Raw genomic sequence first — 17,591 nt, forward strand, 5'->3', positions numbered from 1 at the left:
ACGCACCAGCGGACACTACCATCCTTCTTCCTAACTAAGAAATAAATTCCGAGGTCAAGGTTATCTACAGCAAAGACATCCGCAAATTCTTTAACTAGCTCCACAGCCCGAGACTTTACTTCCATATGCGCACTCTTCCCTAACTGGTCTAGAAGTGGGCTATATATTTATAATTACTCTCCCCCTCTGTTGACATGCGGCGCACTGTACATGTGGGATCGGTACTCTTAACAGACATAGCAGGGGCCGCTTCCATTACATTAGTACCAGTCTTGATTACATGACTTCTGTCAGTCAGTTATAATATTTGTTTGACCTTATTTCCTGTGGCATTTTACGTCCGTGGTACGACTATACCAGACGGAAAAATACTGGCAGGCTCCAGTACAAACTCTGGCATGTCCGCACTAAGGGCGCACTCGATAACTTGGGCAGTATGCAGAGGAACCCGCACTCTGTGGACTGAAACCGCATCGAGTACTGGCACTGTCTCATCAGCACTCAGGGCAAAAATCGTATCTATGCAGTTGACCCTTAGCTTTCCTGCTTCGCATGAAACATCTGCACCATGTACACGCATGAAATCAATCTCCAGAAACATTTCGTCTTGCAAGGGGCCAACATAAATCGGGTGAACAAAATCATATTCCCCGATACGAATATTTAAACTTCCGAGGTACTGGGCGGTCATTCTAGCCCCCTTGCCTGGGAGCCTAACATTAGTGTCCCTAACAATCTCGGGCTGTGACCTCAATGACTTGTTTACCTCCCCCGAGATTATCGTGATGTCAGCTGCAGCATCAATAGTTGCCTTCACGTGCTGGCCTCCCAACTGTACGGGAATACGCCAAGCCCTAGAACCAATTCCCTGACTACCTGATCTGACAGACGGTATTACGTAAGTCACATTCACGTTCGGTTCGTAGAACTTGGCTCTGGTGTCCGAGTCTGACGCACGACGCTTTTCTGTATTCTTCATGTCGGTACTCTTAAAACAGGGATGAGGAGTCACCGTCTACACCTTCGTTTGCGGATTGGACAGTCCCGTCGCAAATGGCCAAGCTCTTGGCACTCTAAGCAGACCACTGGCCTTTAAGCGCGAGGACGACTTCGACCCTCTGACTGCTCTTTGGATGAGCGGCGTCTGGGACTATAGCCCTTTCTACTGTCCCCCGAGTCACTGGAGTAATGATGCTGCCTCCAAAAGGCCGGGCCTGTGACTCGGCACGGATCTTCGCTCCTTCGGCATTGGATGACGGTTTTCTCCTAAAGGTGCGTTCCCTGTACTCAGCATAGGGTTCCCGAGACCCGGGGTCTAAGTTTTCTTGGAAATGACCTCGAGATGGCGAAAAACTGAGGTCATTACCGCTCGCGGACGACGGGATACAGCTCTACGACTAGGCTGATATGTTTTGACTCGCTTAATCGCCTCTTCAAGAGTCCCCGGGGGATTACCCGGGGGATTATTTATCAGTTGCTGCCCTGTCTGGCCATTAGTACACCCAAGAGCGAAACAAACAACTACTTGCTTCTGAAAAATTTCCGGCGAAGTCCCTCCCCCAAACGCTTTCTGGGCAGTGTCCATAACTCGGTCCCCCCATCGTTGAATAGCGTCGTCCGACCGATGGTAAATAGAGTTCAATTCTAGGTGTGAGGCGGCTCGCAGAGTTCTGCCCAACCTTCTCTCCATCCGGAAAACGACTTCCGGAAACTTAACATCGCGCCTCGTCGTCTGAGGATATCAAAGTACTTCAGGGCTGCCCCCTCGAGTGTAGACTTAGGGCAAACAGAGTCGGGATCGCTCCACTGATGGTATTCTGCGATAGTGGAGAATTCGGCATAAAACGGACCCCATTCTACGTCTCCGTTATATCTAACTCCTTCAACTTCGACTGGAATATTTTTACTGACACATCTTCTAGTTCCCGGGGGAAGCAAATTCGTTAATTCACTCCCATTTGCGGTGGTCATCAACGTGTGACCTTGAACTGAACCAGACCACCCCCATTGCTAGGTACGAGCGACGGACTACCCTCTAATGCAGCTGACTGCCAAGCCAACCCCCCATAGTGATCAGAGCCCTGACCACTCGAGATAGCCACACTAGGATGCGCGGACGCTAAGGGCACGGTCGCGGAAGTACCCACTAGGGTGCACCATGCAACATGACCCGGGATCGGTGTGCCCGTGCTGGGAAGCACTGGGTAATCGGCAGTCCCCTCTGACGCGAATGAACCCAATTAAAGTAATAGTACTCGGGAGTCCGGAGCCTAAACTGTCACAGCCAATCGATGATAGGGAATGACCCTGAGACAAACTAACACGCGGTCCCCCCATAGAAACAGGTGTAGACCCTCCGCTAGGTGCGGTCACTACTGTTGTCACTGCAGGCATATTACATGTATGTCCGGATAGTGAGCTAGGGACCCAAGGACTCCCCTGGCTACTAGTCACTATTGACTGACTGACCTTGACTACCTGCATGGGTGGGGGTGACTGTGGCGGACATAATTTCATCATTTCCGGTGTGTCCCCTGGACCCTGGGTAATATAGCAATGCACGATTCCATTACAATTTATTTCATAAACTTCTTTAAACCATTCTAAACAATTGTGAAATCAAAATTGTCGCATGATTTTCTTTACGATTTATTGAGCTAAGTTTTATTTCAATTGTTATACATTAACATGCAATATCGTCGTATACATTAAAGCAGAAAATCTTTTAAACAACTGAGTCCAAGGATTTATTTCTTTCTAAGTAATATTTATCTAGTTTTATAAATATTTGTCTCATAGATACAGACTGGTCAAGAAACCATGAGCCTGTAAAATGTTTGTTTGTCTGTAGATGAAAGAAAACATTGTGAATAACATAATAGGATTATGTGAGATGTCGGACTCTAACAGAGTCGGGCTACATGTATAAATAACTCGGACTTTTAGGCTACCACACAAGGATCAATGCCGATATGGGACGAGGCCACAAATCCTATTACACCGTGGTTCCATCTCTACGGGGAGGGACAATTAATGTCGAGCTTACCCACAAATTGGTAAATGAAGATCAAATCCTCCGAGACCAGCGTCAAAAACAACGAAGGATTGAATGCCGGCTTCACCAGACATGGGAGGAATATGAAGATGGGCAGCTCCTCAGCGAATGTTGAAAGATCTATGGGCCCTCTAATGACTAATTCAGAACTTCTGTGTTGTTGTGTTACTGTGTATGATTGTGCTCCTCAGTGAACTTCTGTGTTATTGTTTGCTCTCCTCGAATAAAGTCCATCTTTCAGCTAGGAAAAAACTTTGTTTTTTTTCTGAGAACTCCGTTGTGAAAAATGGAAACTACAACGTTTGCTTTCAAAGGAGAACAACTCGACTAAAGGCATCTTCCTATCTGTTTTTGCAATCTGGCACTCCGAGGAATTCATCTGTGACCAGATGAAAGTTGCATTTTAGAACATATCTCAGATACATGTAAACGAATGCTGTCAGGTGATATATATTAAATGAAACATTGCTAAAACAAATCTGTTTGGAGGTGAATCAGTTAGAGTGTAAAGTGTTTCTTATTTATGTCAGCTGAGCCTTATTACAGATAAGGGAAAAGTGAGACACAAAAACAAAAGAGACATTCGTCCTGCGTTTTGATTCAATATGACAATCATCGTCTACTAACAAGTCCAGTGTACCTGAATGACAATATTAATGTCATGCTCATGCTGTACAGGGTGATTCGTTTTGAGAGTGAGTTACAAGACTACCATGCTTGCTCGAAGTCTAAAGAGGGTGTTGCAGTTCTTTTGTTATTTCCCCTAAAGTTGTAGCAGTTTAAAAAAAAAAAATTAAGTAACAGAAAACGGACTAAAATTTTTCCACATACAAAGGTATATACAGCACAATGTAGAACAATATTTAGAAACTGCATATCAACTTCCAATTTGCCATTAAATGAAGTGTAAATTAGTCACATAGCAAAGTAAGTCAAGTTTTCTATTTTTCAAATAGGGAATCCCTATTGTTCTGAAAACTTGCCTCATTGAAACAGAATGAATTTGATATGCGCATAAAGAGACATGATTTTTCTTAAAAAGTGTCATTTCTGATTTTTGTTTTAAAGAGGCATATTTTTGAAAATCACAAAAATCGAATAAAAATTATTATCCATCCGAAATGGAAAATGTGCACATAAAATAGCACATGATACTTCAGTGTCGGAGCTGGTCTAGTGGTAAAGCGTTTGGACTCTATGTAAAGATTCTTTTACCTGAGAATAGGTTCGAATCCTGGAATGACTTGTGTATATATATACATTTTTGGTCTTATAAAATGGAAGTACAATGTAACAGAAGGAGGGAGAGAATGTCAGAAAGTAAATGTGTATTATTTTAAATGCATGCAGAATTAAATTGTTTTCCTTGCTATTGAGATCTAAAATTACCAAGACATAATTACATACATAATGTTATTATTTAGTGGCGATGTCTTAAAAAGTAAAATACTATTATTTTAAATAACTTAATTTTTCCATACGCATTTCGTTTCATTATTTGTTCTGCTTATTAGTGGCACAGATTTGACTTGAAACAACTAAACTGAAATGACTCCATGGAATTTCCTGGATATTGCATCAACAGCGTGATTATTGGACATATTTTTATATATTGAAAAATGTTAACGCACGCTGTCTACAGTACATCTTTTAAAATGATGTGCGAGGTACATTTGCCATTAATTGTGTTTTTATCGTTCTTACGATCGCAGCTATGTTAAGGCTGTCCGAAGGCTTAATGTGCATTAGATATATACTATTTTATTTTGAGCTATGTTTTGGTTTCAATTTGTAATCTTTGTATACATACACATTTAAAGGCCCTTTCACAATTGGCGCACGAGCACTTTACAACACTTTGCGATCGGAATTTTTTAGCTTCGCACGAGCTCTCGCATACGTTGCACAATGTCTCGCATTCGTTGCATGCGTTTTAGTGGTCGCATCAAGTCTCCTCAAAATAATGGACATGCACACTATTCAGACGCGACCAAATGCGATCCAAATTATCGCATTGCAACGCACGAACATTAGTACGAACGTCCTACAACGTTTTGTGTACTCGTAAGAGTGATGTACGATTTTTAATGCTCATAAGATGAATCGCAGCAGTGTTTTGCGACCATGAGACTATTGCTCAACGTGTCTCATGTAATCTTGCAACGTTTTACTATCATTGCACGATTTATCGGCTTCAATTTGCCATGCAAATATTATATATATACACCATATATATTATATTTATACACCAATACGATATCAAACTGCCGAAGCACTTTGCTGTCATAATAATACAGTCAATGATTAATTAGCGCATTCTAAAACCTAACAATATTAGGAGAAATAAGAAATATCACAGGACTGTGTCGGGTTCTCTAAATTTAGAATTGCGTGGCTGATGGGTGTTGCCTAAATGCACTCGAACGAGCATTTGTACCATGGAACGCATGATCGCACGAGCGCCGCACGTCCAATCGCATTGGCGCACGTTCAATCGTCTGATCACCTGATCACTCGCGCGATCCTATCGCATTATCTTACAACACTCGCCTTCATTGTATGTCAATCGCATATAGACGCAAGATATATCGTGAGATTTAATGCGTTTGCATCGCACAACGGTCGCTTTAGATCTTGCGAATTTCGTACGAACACTTTTTCATTTGCGATTATTTCGGCAACAGTTTACGATCCAAATAATTTTTTTTCGGTTGCACGAATATTTTGTCGCGTCTGCTCGTGCGCCAATTGTGAAAGGGCCTTAAGTTGTAAAGAGAGTTGAATAAAGTATTATAAAAAGAATTTTTGTGATGTCACATGACTGTGTTGATCACGTGACGGACACTTATAATTTTTCTCAAATGTTGCACAAAAATCGTATCTGCACAAGTGAAAACAAAATTATTGTGAACGGCTTGTTACATAAATCAATTTAACGTTCAGCATTAGAACTAACTGAAACTCTCAATGCAGTCTAATATATACCCTTTGGACTAGTCTACTTTAAGCTTAAGAGATGAGCGGTTATTCTATTCTTACCTTACATCTGGGTCTTCTTTGTGTTTTCAGTTTCCAATAACCATTACATTACCCACGCCTCTGATTACATGCGTCCCGCATGTTGTCATTTTAGATATTTATATGTTTTATTAATTTTTTTTATTTATTTAAAGGTATAAGTAACACCTGGTTACAAAATAAAAGAAACACAAACACATATTCCACATGATTTAAACGCGTATCATTCCAGACCAAATGTCCTCTTCACATTTGTCAATGGTTTATTCATTCTTGTGATATTTTCTTATCACTCTAGTGATTTTCTTATTCCTTCCCTTATTTGACTTCTCAGCATGAATGTTGGCCTACGTCGTAATTTTGACGGTTTCAACTTGTTTCTCATTACAGGAGTAGTGTATATCCTCTATAGGCGCATGCTAGCCTAATCTATTACATTTACCTTTGTCTTTATTCTTCGTGTTCTTCTCTGTTATTATTACTTCCTCAGCAACTTGGTTCCTTTTAACTGTTACTTTTCGTTTGACACCTCGCAATTGCGGGTTTGTTTTTTTTCGCTGAGTTCTACCCAACTTGAAGTTGGTTTCCCCAAAATTGTTAAGATTACCTGCATTTTCTTGCCAACCCTCGTCTACAGGTGATTCATAAGAAGACTTTACTATCTGCTTCATCTCTGGAAATTCTGATCTATCTTCTTTGTGATGAATTCTTTTCATGTGTCTTGTTAAAATAGTCTTTTTCCAAAACAGCTGTTTACACTGGTAACATTTGAAATTACATTTGTTATTATCAGCCACACCACCGGAATCAATTTTATTGTTTAGCTCTATAAAAAGAGATTCTTCTTTCTTTATTTCTGGGAGTGACAGAAGTTGCCAATTATGAATCATTTCACTTCTTGGGAGAATTGTTTTAGTTTCCTCAAGACTGACATTAAAGCAACCTATGTGCCCCTGTCAATGCAGTTTCAATTCCAAAAGCATACATTTTAGCTTGAGAAATGTTCACCAAACATTTATTTGATTGAAGGAAATCCAAACCTAAGATTCCATCTGCTTTTATGTTTGCCACAACAGCTTGACACTGAGTATCATACTCTCCTAACCGAACAGAAAAGCTACCTTGTCCTTTCACTCTAAGGGGAGTTCCATCCGCCGCTACTATGTTCTGCGATACCGTTTCTAAGGGAATATTACCAGACTTTGTCAATTTCTCAAACAATTTATTTGCAAAAATAGTCAACTTTGTCTCGGTATCAACCAGTAGATTACACGGTATGAGGTTTACATGACCTTTTATAAAGAGACCTGATTCTAGACTTGGTTTTGCATGTTTTACAGTGGCTGTGCTAGACTTGATTACACCACCTTTCTCTTGCGGTGACCATTCCTTATTTCCACTGGTCTTGACCTTAAGTCTGCTTCTTGGTACCTGGACTGAGTTAGGTCTGTTTCTCAAAAAGCAATCTCTGATTTTATATCCACGTTTTCCACAATGATGGCACTTGTAGGGAAAAGCATGTGATTGGTTCTTTGACTCTTCTTTCGACAGTTTCTCAATTTTGCTTTCTATGTTTCTTAATGACACATGCAACTCATCCCTAAGCTTTTTAAATTCTTCTCTGATTCAATTTTCACCATGATCCACTTGTACATTTCTTGCAAACCCAACGTCATGTCTTCGCTGCCTTTCTGCTCTGCAAAATGCTGCAATTTCGACTGCTAGCCTCACCGCATCATTATGTGACTTTGGTCGAGATTGTTGAATTCGGAGTCTCATGTCAAAGTCTGTCAGTGCATCGACAAACTGGTCTTTGGCGATCATTTTTGTTACTTCACGGGGAGAAGTTCGGTAGGCTAAGTGAGTTTATCGGCGAATACTTTCACCTAACTCTGGCAAAGTTTCTGTTGGTTTCAGTCTTTTCTCCTTCAGCATTGCTCTATACAACTCAGTTTGGTTTGCCGGTGCGAACAGGGCCTCTAAGGCATCGCACAAATCCTCATATGTACACACTGTACCTGGGCTTATATTTCCTAGGACAGTTTGAGCCTGTCCTCTTAACGTAGTTGCCAAGTACAAACTTTTCTGTTGAGCGCTCCACATATTGATATCACAACAGGCCTCAAAGTGTGCCTTGTAGTCAATCTAAGATCCTACTCCATCATATGTTGCTGGTTTCATCACTGTTTTACCCATAGCATATTCCGTGCTTTTATTTGTTGCATTCTCTATACTGGGTTTTGGCTGTTGAACAGATTATGAGCCAGTTCCCGCCTTCCGGCTCTCTGACCAAGTCACATTTGTCGTTGTTGATGGAGCAGAATATCCACTAGTATTCCAAGGCAATCCTGTTGTTGGTATCAATCTAGGGAGAGTTGTTTGCTTAACTTGTCCTGATACATTATACTTATTTGGTTTCCCAGAAGAAGACGTTCCTCTATCTTCATTTTCTTCTTCCTTATACAATGTATAACTTGGCTTAGGGGACATCAAGTACCTATAGTCCTCTTTGCCACCTGTTGCACCTTTTTCCCTGTCCAAAGTGTTCGAGTATTTAGATCAATTCATCTAAACTGGATTCAATTGGCCTGAATCTAATATCTACTCCCTAATCTGGTATCCTTGCTGGATTTGTAGATGTCTTTGGTGTAGACTTTATTCTGTCTAGAGAATCTCTTAGTTTCTCTCGCATGACGTCTATAGCACTTAGGTCGGCCAAAAGGTCCGCTTCTTTATCAGACATCCTATTTTTCTATAATGGACCTACGGATTCCTCCTTCTGTTGTGAATGAAAAGTACACTGAACTCAGTATAACCTTGTTACACTATACTTGGCGCTCTGCCCCCAGAAACACTGGACCTGGTAAGTAGTACTTGGTAACAGCGCACTTGGCTCTCCTTACCTGGTTATTCTGGACCTAGTAAACTTTACTTGATAAAATGTCCTTGGTAACGCCAGACCGGACTCTGCGTACCTGGTACCACTGAACCTGGTAAATAGCACTTGGTAAACTGGACCTGGTACTTAGTAATTTTGTCTTATTAACTTCTATCCCCTGACCGACTGCCACCAAAATGTAACGTGTACCCCTGCGTAGGGTTCTCAGGGGATGAATTTTTCTCTTATCCTACCCGAGTTTAAGATCTTATAATTTGGACTATGTATAGTATAATAATTTTTCTTAAACCTATCTGGGTTTTTCTACTATCTTTAATTGTAGAATATATGAGGTGGGCTGAATTCTAATAACTAGGTAATTCTTGGACTTGGCACCGTGTACCTTGCCCCAGGTTCCTATTGATAGCGGATACTAGGTGTCTCGTTCTTATTCAGATCTACAGCCCCCAGTATCTCTCCTCAATTCCCCGGGATTCTTGTCACTTGTGCAAACCTATTTACCCTTTCTCCAATTCTCTCTAACACTTTTTAATGCTTCCGGTTTACCAACAGCTGTTCAGCATCAGAACTAACTGAAACTCTCAATGCAGTCTTATATATGCCCTTTGGACTAGTCTACTTTAAGCTTAAGGGAGGACAGGTTATTCCATTCTAACCTTACATCTGGGTCTCCTTTGTCTTTTCAGTTTCCAATAGCCATTACAATACTAATCAAATGACTATAAAAACACCATCATATTGTGCGCGAAATTTATTTTCAATGAGAATACAAACTTGGAACTTATTACAGACTGGATAAAATTAAAAAAAAAATGGAGAAACGAAACGAAATTGTGCTATTATGCAAACATTCCTCCATTATTTCTAAAAGACTCATTTCCCTTTTATAATGTTAACGAAACCTTTTGGAACAAGATAAACCTCTAAAAATCTTTAAAATCCTGGTGACGTCATCATTTACCAAGTCTTGCACATTTTTTTTCAAAGTGCGTTACTGTGGTCGTGCACATTTTTTTTTCAAAGTGCGTTACTGTGGTCGATATTAACACGCTTTAAATTTTTTTTGCAAAGTGCGTTAACTTGGTCCCAAATTTAACTTTCTTTGAATTTTTTTTTCAAATTGCGTTGTAACAATGCTTATATGTTTTATAGATATTGATTGCTTTAGCCAGGCAAGCTTTTTGAAAATCTATTACTTGTTTGATTTATAGGCAATGCAGCAGCTTAAAGAAGCAGTTGTGGAATATGAACCTGAAAGCGAGGCTAATGTGACTGCAGCAAAAATCCATTTGATTGGACAGATTGGCGCAGGTAAATCGAGCTTCTTTAACTCGGTCAACTCCATTTTCCGCGGGAAAATCACCAGTAAGGCTCGCAGTGGGAGTTTTGAACACAGTCTCACAACAGTGGTAAGATTCATTGTAATTTTACATGATAGACAAGATTTTGTTGTCTACAGTTACATGTAACACACGAAACTGAAACTTTGCCGAACATCTATATATACACAAGGAATTACTGAGATTTAAATATTCAAGTCCATATATATTTACATAGGCATATTGCCCCCTCCCCCACCCCCAAGGAGAAGAGGGGTTGACGATTTTAGAAAGTTATATAGGGTAGTAGATATGTTCCTTACAGTACTAGTGTGAAAGACAACAGGTAAAAATATCACCTTTTTTAATTTGAAGTTTCGGAAATACACCATCAAGGACCAGAACTCGGGTCATAAGCTGAAGATTCGCTTGTGTGACACTCGAGGTCTGGAGAAGGATTTTACAATAGACGCTCAGGAGATTGCTTACATACTGGACGGTAATGTACCGGACAGGTACCAGGTATAGCTACTGCAACCACGGTATTCGAAATCTTACTGGCTTTGACCTTGTCATTTTTTTATTTAAATACAATGCAAAGAACATACATGCTATAACGCTTCCGTTGAAACACCTATAATGATAACCAAGGAATGGAAATTAGCTATTGATTCCGAAGACCAGGCCCAAGGATCATGAAACATCTTAAGCTTAAGTCAAAATTTTTATATTGTGCTTAAATTTTGTAGGAGCCAAACAGACCAAAATTAAAATATTGTTCTATATTGCTTCACAAAAGTGTTGTTATCTGCAAATTTAGAGATTAATTCAACAATAAATAAACATTTTACAGATGTTTGAAAATTTGACTTAAGTCTAAGTCTGTTTCATGATCCTGGAGCCAGAATTTCGTTTTGCTATGCCTGATGTGTGGGAGTTAAATATGGTACTTACCGCCTAATATCTGAATTATCTTTTGCAGCATACCGACCGTAAATTGAGAGTAAACTGCCTCACTTTATAAATCATAATTAAAATTGATGCTTTCCATTTTAAACGATTTCTTGATGAATAGTTTTGACACATCTTTGATGAAGTTAAATTTCTGTATTTCTGCATTACGTTTTTGGATCTTCTTAAGAGGTTTTTGAGACATTAACTTCCATTATGTAATTTTTCTGGCAGAGTCAGATAAATTGGCTAAATAATGATATCATTAATTTTTTAATATCTATTTATAAAGGATGCTAGTAACTTGTATAATTTGTCCTCAGTTTAATCCATCAGCACCGTTTACAACCGAGACATTTGGCTTCATTCGGAACCCAAGACTTGGTGATAAAATTCACTGTGTGGCATTTGTGGTGGACGGAAATACAATTGACGTCATGTCCAAAAATATCCTCAAACAACTAAAGGAACTTCAGGGCAGGATGAACTTGAGAAGTACGTAAAGATGTTCCTATACAAAGTTAACAGATAAACTTTAAGATAATCACACTGAAGTATTGTTCATTATATGTTTTTCATTTGTTTGTAAAATTGGAATGCAAAACATCGACTTGGAAAAAAAACAAACGTGCATAGTACAGGAACGTTTCTATAAAATCTTTTTTTCTCTTTTGTTGAAAATTTCTCGAAAACAGGTAAGAACAATAAATAACACAATAAAATTGCTCCTTGATAATACCATGATAATGCTTAATTTGGTAAATTTAGTTTATCTGACATGTTTTTGTCCTGATATTTTTTTTGAACAAGAAATGACTACTCACAAACGCATTACAGTCTCTTTAAGTTTACCATAAAATAAAAAGCAATAGTTAAAAATAGAGTCATCAGACATAGAGAAAATACAGAGAGAGAGGAAATGGGAGAATGCACTAAACGACAGTGGTGGTAGTATTTATAAATATTTAGACACGGCACTGTATGACTGAAGCATATCCCTATCTGACTGTGGTCAGTTTTGAGTATTGCCTTGTAGATATTTTTCGTGCTTGGTTCTGAATATATGTAACGTGCATTAATCTCAAGTTCTTGATATTATCATTTTTGGATAATGATCTTTTAACATTTTTCTTGGAAAAAAAGAAAGCATTTTTCAGAAGACATAAAATATTTACAATATACAATAGACGCCGATGTTGCACACTTCTACTGTATATACCGATACTTGAAATATGATTTTTTTTTTTTTTTAATTTAAGGTAAGGTTTGCGACCCCCTCCAAATTTTATTTTTTTTGAAATTGTACATATGTCATACATCAATTTGTTTGGGAAGAATAGCTTCATCATTTAACACCATCTTAAAAGATATTGCCCGTCCCGTTTTTTGAGTAAAAGACGCCAAATTTGAGGTATTTGACGCTTTACATGTTTAATTATTTTCAATGAAAAAAATTGCTTAATTTAATATATTATCATATTAAAATAATTTAAATGGCATGAATTATTTTATTTTATGCTTAATTTATCTTATTTTTTTTTATTTCTGTTACTGAAAATGTAAAAATTTGGGTTAAAAAAGAGGTTTTTTCAATTTTCCATAATAAAGTGAAACCGTTGCCAAGGCAACAAACAAGTAAAAATCACCATTATCTATATCTACCGATTCCACAAAAATCCAAGCAATTGTTCAATGGATAATTTTCATTACAATGGACTAATATATATATATATGTCCCCAACACCGTTTCCATGGAAACAGAGGCTATATAATAGGTTTTGTACATGAAAATCAGACCTTTTTGCATTTTAAAGTAAACATTGATACAATTTTCAGAAAGTGTACTCATCAAGCTAAGTTTTATATGAAATTGTTTTTTTGGGCAGAAAATTGACCACAATAACACTCCTTCTATACTACTAAATAGTAAATAATCAGTTCATGTGGAAAGACTCTTGGTATACATGTCCTACATAACACACCTTTACAATATTATTGATGAAAAAGTCAATGGAATTATGTTTCAACACCTTTTTGAAATACCTGTATCTATAAACATGCTTGAGGTGTATACATGTACATGTAATTGTTCATCATGGTTTCTTAGCATGCTGCTGTTGGAAAACAAGTTTAAGTAAAACTTTTTGACCTTATGTTGATTTAATCATTTCAAAAGATTTCAACTACATGTATTAATTTCTAGGCATCCTTAGCTGTTGTCTTTACTCATCTACGACTGGTGAGGCTTTACATCCTATCACTTGAGTGAAATGTTGCAGGCATTTTATCCGGGTAGCTGCTATCTTAACAACAGTAACAAATATCTACATATCAATCATTTTAATAGTCTGTTTGTTTGTTTGCTTACTCTCCCTTCAAGATTATTTCACTCATATTGAGACGCCACCACTTGCCAGTGGAGGGCTGCAAATTTAGACCTGTACTCGACACTTATGGCCTTCTTCAATATTAAACACTTACAAGAAAACGGTTTAGCAATTACATAAAGGAGTTATAGAACTTAAACTAGTGAATATCGGAACTCACAAGCTCATGCATTTGTACAGCCAACTCGTGCCCATATTCACCAATATAAGTTCAATAACCGTATGATATACGATGTTTCAAAAAGCAGTAATCACCCACAGAAGTTTCTGATTATTTTTGTGATGCTAAACTTTACTCTCAGTCTAGATTTATTTGACTTTTAGTGAAATTTTGGTCAGGCTATATTATAACACTTGTTTATTGCTATTGATATCTTTAAAAGATGTTAACATAGAGTTTGTTATCAAGTAGTGAAATAGGAGTTACAGAAATTAGCGAAACGTACTGAGCAACAATTCCCATGTTTATTATTGCTGTCTTTCAACAAGTGTAGAAGGAACCATTCTCAGTAGTAGATATAAGTATTCTCATATTGTATTTATGTGGCCCAAATGACTCATTGCGCAACAGCATGCTTTGAGTACATTCAATTATACGAGGAAGGCTACTGACAAATAAGTTGATGTTACAGGAATTTCAAAAACTTCGTTTAAAGACAGAATTTCTTAAATTTTATGGTCTTTATAATGTCCTTGTTTGCAAACACAGCCTATTGTTGGGTCATATTTTGACTAAGATATTTTATACCAACTGTAAGGCTATTGTTTTGATTATAAATTTGTCTACGGATATTTGGTTTACCTGAGCAATACATATATAGGGCTCACGGCGGATGGGACCGGTCTACAGGGGAGGCCTACTCCTCCTAGACATCTGATGCCACCTCTGGAGTTTCCAGGGGACCATGTTTTATGTACTGTTCACAATTTGTATTGTTTATAAGATTGATGAAATCATTCATTGTATGTAATCTCCACATTTATAGCTCATCTGAGCCGAAGGTGCAAATAAGCTTTTCTTATCAAAATTTGTCCGTTTTCTGTCTTTGTCTGTTGTTGGATTTGTTGTGGTCCTAAACTTTTTACAATAATTATTTCATCTTCACCAATTTCAAGCAAACTCTTTGGTTGAAGGGGATTTTAGTTTGTTCACAGGAAATGTACACCCTCTTTCAAGGGGAGGTAATTTAAGATTCTTGAAAATTTGATGGCATCTTTTAAAAATTCTTCTCAAGAACTACTTGGCCAGAAAAGATGAAACGTGTGCAAGTTTCATTATGTACTGTAGATTCAAATTTGTTCAAATCATGACCCCGGGGTAGGATTGGGACACAACAAGGAATCAAAATTTATTATAGGGATATATAGGAATCATCTTTTAAAATTTTCTTCTCATAAACAGCAAAGCCATTAATAGTCATACAAAAGCATCCTCAGGTAGTGTAGCTTGAAGTGTGTTCAAATCATAACCCCCAGTGGTAGGGCGGGGCCACAACATGGGATCAAAGTTATACGTGAGAAAATATACTTATATAGGAAACAAACTTTAAAAAAATCTTTTCAAGAACAGCAAAGCCATAATTAGTTATATTCATACAGAAGCATCCTCAAGTAGTGTAGATTCAAGTTCGTTCCGTGTAGATTCAAGTTTGTTAAAGTCACGACCCCCTGGGATAGGGTTGGGCCATAATATGTGATCAAAGTTTTACAGAAGAAAATATAGGGGGAAAAAATCTGATGAAGAACAGAACAGTTACTCAGGTGAATGTTGGGGCCTATGGGCCTCTTGATTATGGGTGCTCCTTTGTATATAAGGCTATAAGCGTCTTTACCAAAATGAAAAAGATATGAAATACAGTGTTACAGGTGATGCCCTGTTCAAATCAGAGAAGTGCACCCCAATTACTAGTGAAGTAATAATATACCTTTGTGTTTGACGTTTTTTCAGAGTTTTTACTAAAGCTATTCAGCTTCCTCTAAAGTTGTGATTTTGTTTCATTAAACAGATATACCCCTGGTCGTGTATTTGACTAAGCTGGACATGATCTGCCCAAAGGTAAATGAGGACGCATCCAAAATGTTTTACAGTTCAGCTATCCGTGACAATGTCAACAAGGTTGCTGACGTCATGGGACTTCCACGTGGCTACAATTTGCCTATCAAAAACGAGTTTGGAACCCAACATTGACATCTTGATACTGAACGCTTTGAAGCAGACGGCAGATTTTGCAGACGACTACATGGAGGAACAAGTGGATAAAATGGCTGCCGAAGGAAGAAGAGAGGAAAAAGACTAAAAGTGATTGAAGGAGAAATCAGAAGTTGAGGAAAGTTTTTAAAGACGCCTGAAAAATATTACATGAGTGGACAGAAAGATATGCACTGAGTTAATCAGGAAAGGGCGTGGATGGTGAAAGAGCCATAGCGCATTTGATAGGCATTTTCGCCTACTCTACTAGTGATTTCTTAAATACATTTTTTAACCAAAATTTTGTCATACAGTCTTAGTTTATGCATGCTTTAAACTAAATCACACAATAATGATATTGAAATGTTAATAGTTCCCTCATATGATAAATTTGAAAATTATCCAGTTTATATAGAATATATAGTTAATATTGAGGTATCCACCTAACGATGACAAACTGTTGCCAAAGACCACCCTTAACCAGAAAAACAACTTTTGAATAATTTTATTTGGATATGTCTGCACTTCATTCCCTTTAGATAATTTTGGTTAAAGGTGGTCTTCATATTGAAAATGATGAAAATGTATATTAAATTTTTCTTCTCATGTAATCGTAAGATTTCGCAATCTGTCTTAAATTTATCAACTTGACATCATTGACTTCGTTGGCTCAGCGGTATGATTGCTGGAATGTGAATATGGTGATTGCGAGTTCGAGCCCCACATTTTTCCATTCATATTTTTTTTAAATTTTTTTTTCTTTGTGTATCTTTTCTACGTTTTTCTTAATTATGTTTTATAATATAAACAATTTCAGAAAGTTATAATATACACATTACACTTTGAAAGTATCTTGGAAAAAGACAGTCAACTATTTTATTAAAGTTTGCAAATTGATAGCAACTTGTTTTATTGTTATTGATTTTCTGCGTAAATCTTTTGTTTCAGAATTAGAGTATTGAACAAGTAAAATGATTGTCATTTGACATACTTGCAATTATGAAAATATAACACTCGTCCTCAAATCATATTACATAGTTTGCTCATGAATTGAAAAGGTACAGTATATCTATAAATAGAAACAGGTGATTTCCTTTAAATTCTTGAGTCGGCAGTGTTGTCGGTAAGGCAGCTATGGCTCTTTTAGATAAAACAGTATTCCGTTGAAGAATTTCGTCATGAAGTTGTTAACACTAACTTGTAGTAATATTTCAAGAGGGTATATGCAGAAAATCAGTAGGCAGTTCACTTATGAGACTTTACAAATCTGTACAAATAGTTCGAATCCGAAAAGGGTAATATACTCTTTTAAAAAGCATAATCTTAATGCGAGCTTAGAAGTACATTGATTCTGTTCAGAATTGCTAGAAAGCATGTAGGAAAGGAACGCAAATATATTGGTGCTCTATTAAAACGTTGTTAGTATTTTTGGCTTTTCAGATCGAAGTCAGATCTTATGGTACAGTGTTTGATATCCGTTCTCCTGTCTGTCTCTATTTTATTGTCATTGTCTGTTCGTAAACAAAGTGTAATTCTCCTATTTCCGAGGTGTGGTATATATTTTTTTTAACAGACGGGTTCTCCATGGTATTTGGTTAATAACTCTTGAATGCATCGTTTTTTTTAATGTGGATTTCATATTTAACAATGTAGATTTCATGCTGAGTGAAAATATGTGTCTTTTTAAAGTCAAAGATCAACTGCACAATAACGAAAAAAAATATTTTTGGATACAAGGCCAAATTGATAGGAGCTGCACGCCTGGTTGAAGATG

The 17,591-nt window shown here is 37.5% G+C and overlaps 1 pseudogene; it reads left to right on the top strand.

Annotated features, from left to right (window-relative positions):
• The first annotated feature begins 10,177 nt into the window (after positions 1–10,177).
• LOC133195582 (interferon-induced protein 44-like) lies at positions 10,178–15,947 on the top strand (annotated as a pseudogene).
• The last annotated feature ends 1,644 nt before the right edge of the window (positions 15,948–17,591 follow it).

Source organism: Saccostrea echinata, unplaced genomic scaffold, assembly GCF_033153115.1.
Source record: "Saccostrea echinata isolate AGI-Se365-2 ecotype Australia unplaced genomic scaffold, CSIRO_AGI_Sech_v1 ptg000029l, whole genome shotgun sequence".
NCBI classification, from domain to species: Eukaryota; Metazoa; Mollusca; class Bivalvia; order Ostreida; family Ostreidae; genus Saccostrea; species Saccostrea echinata.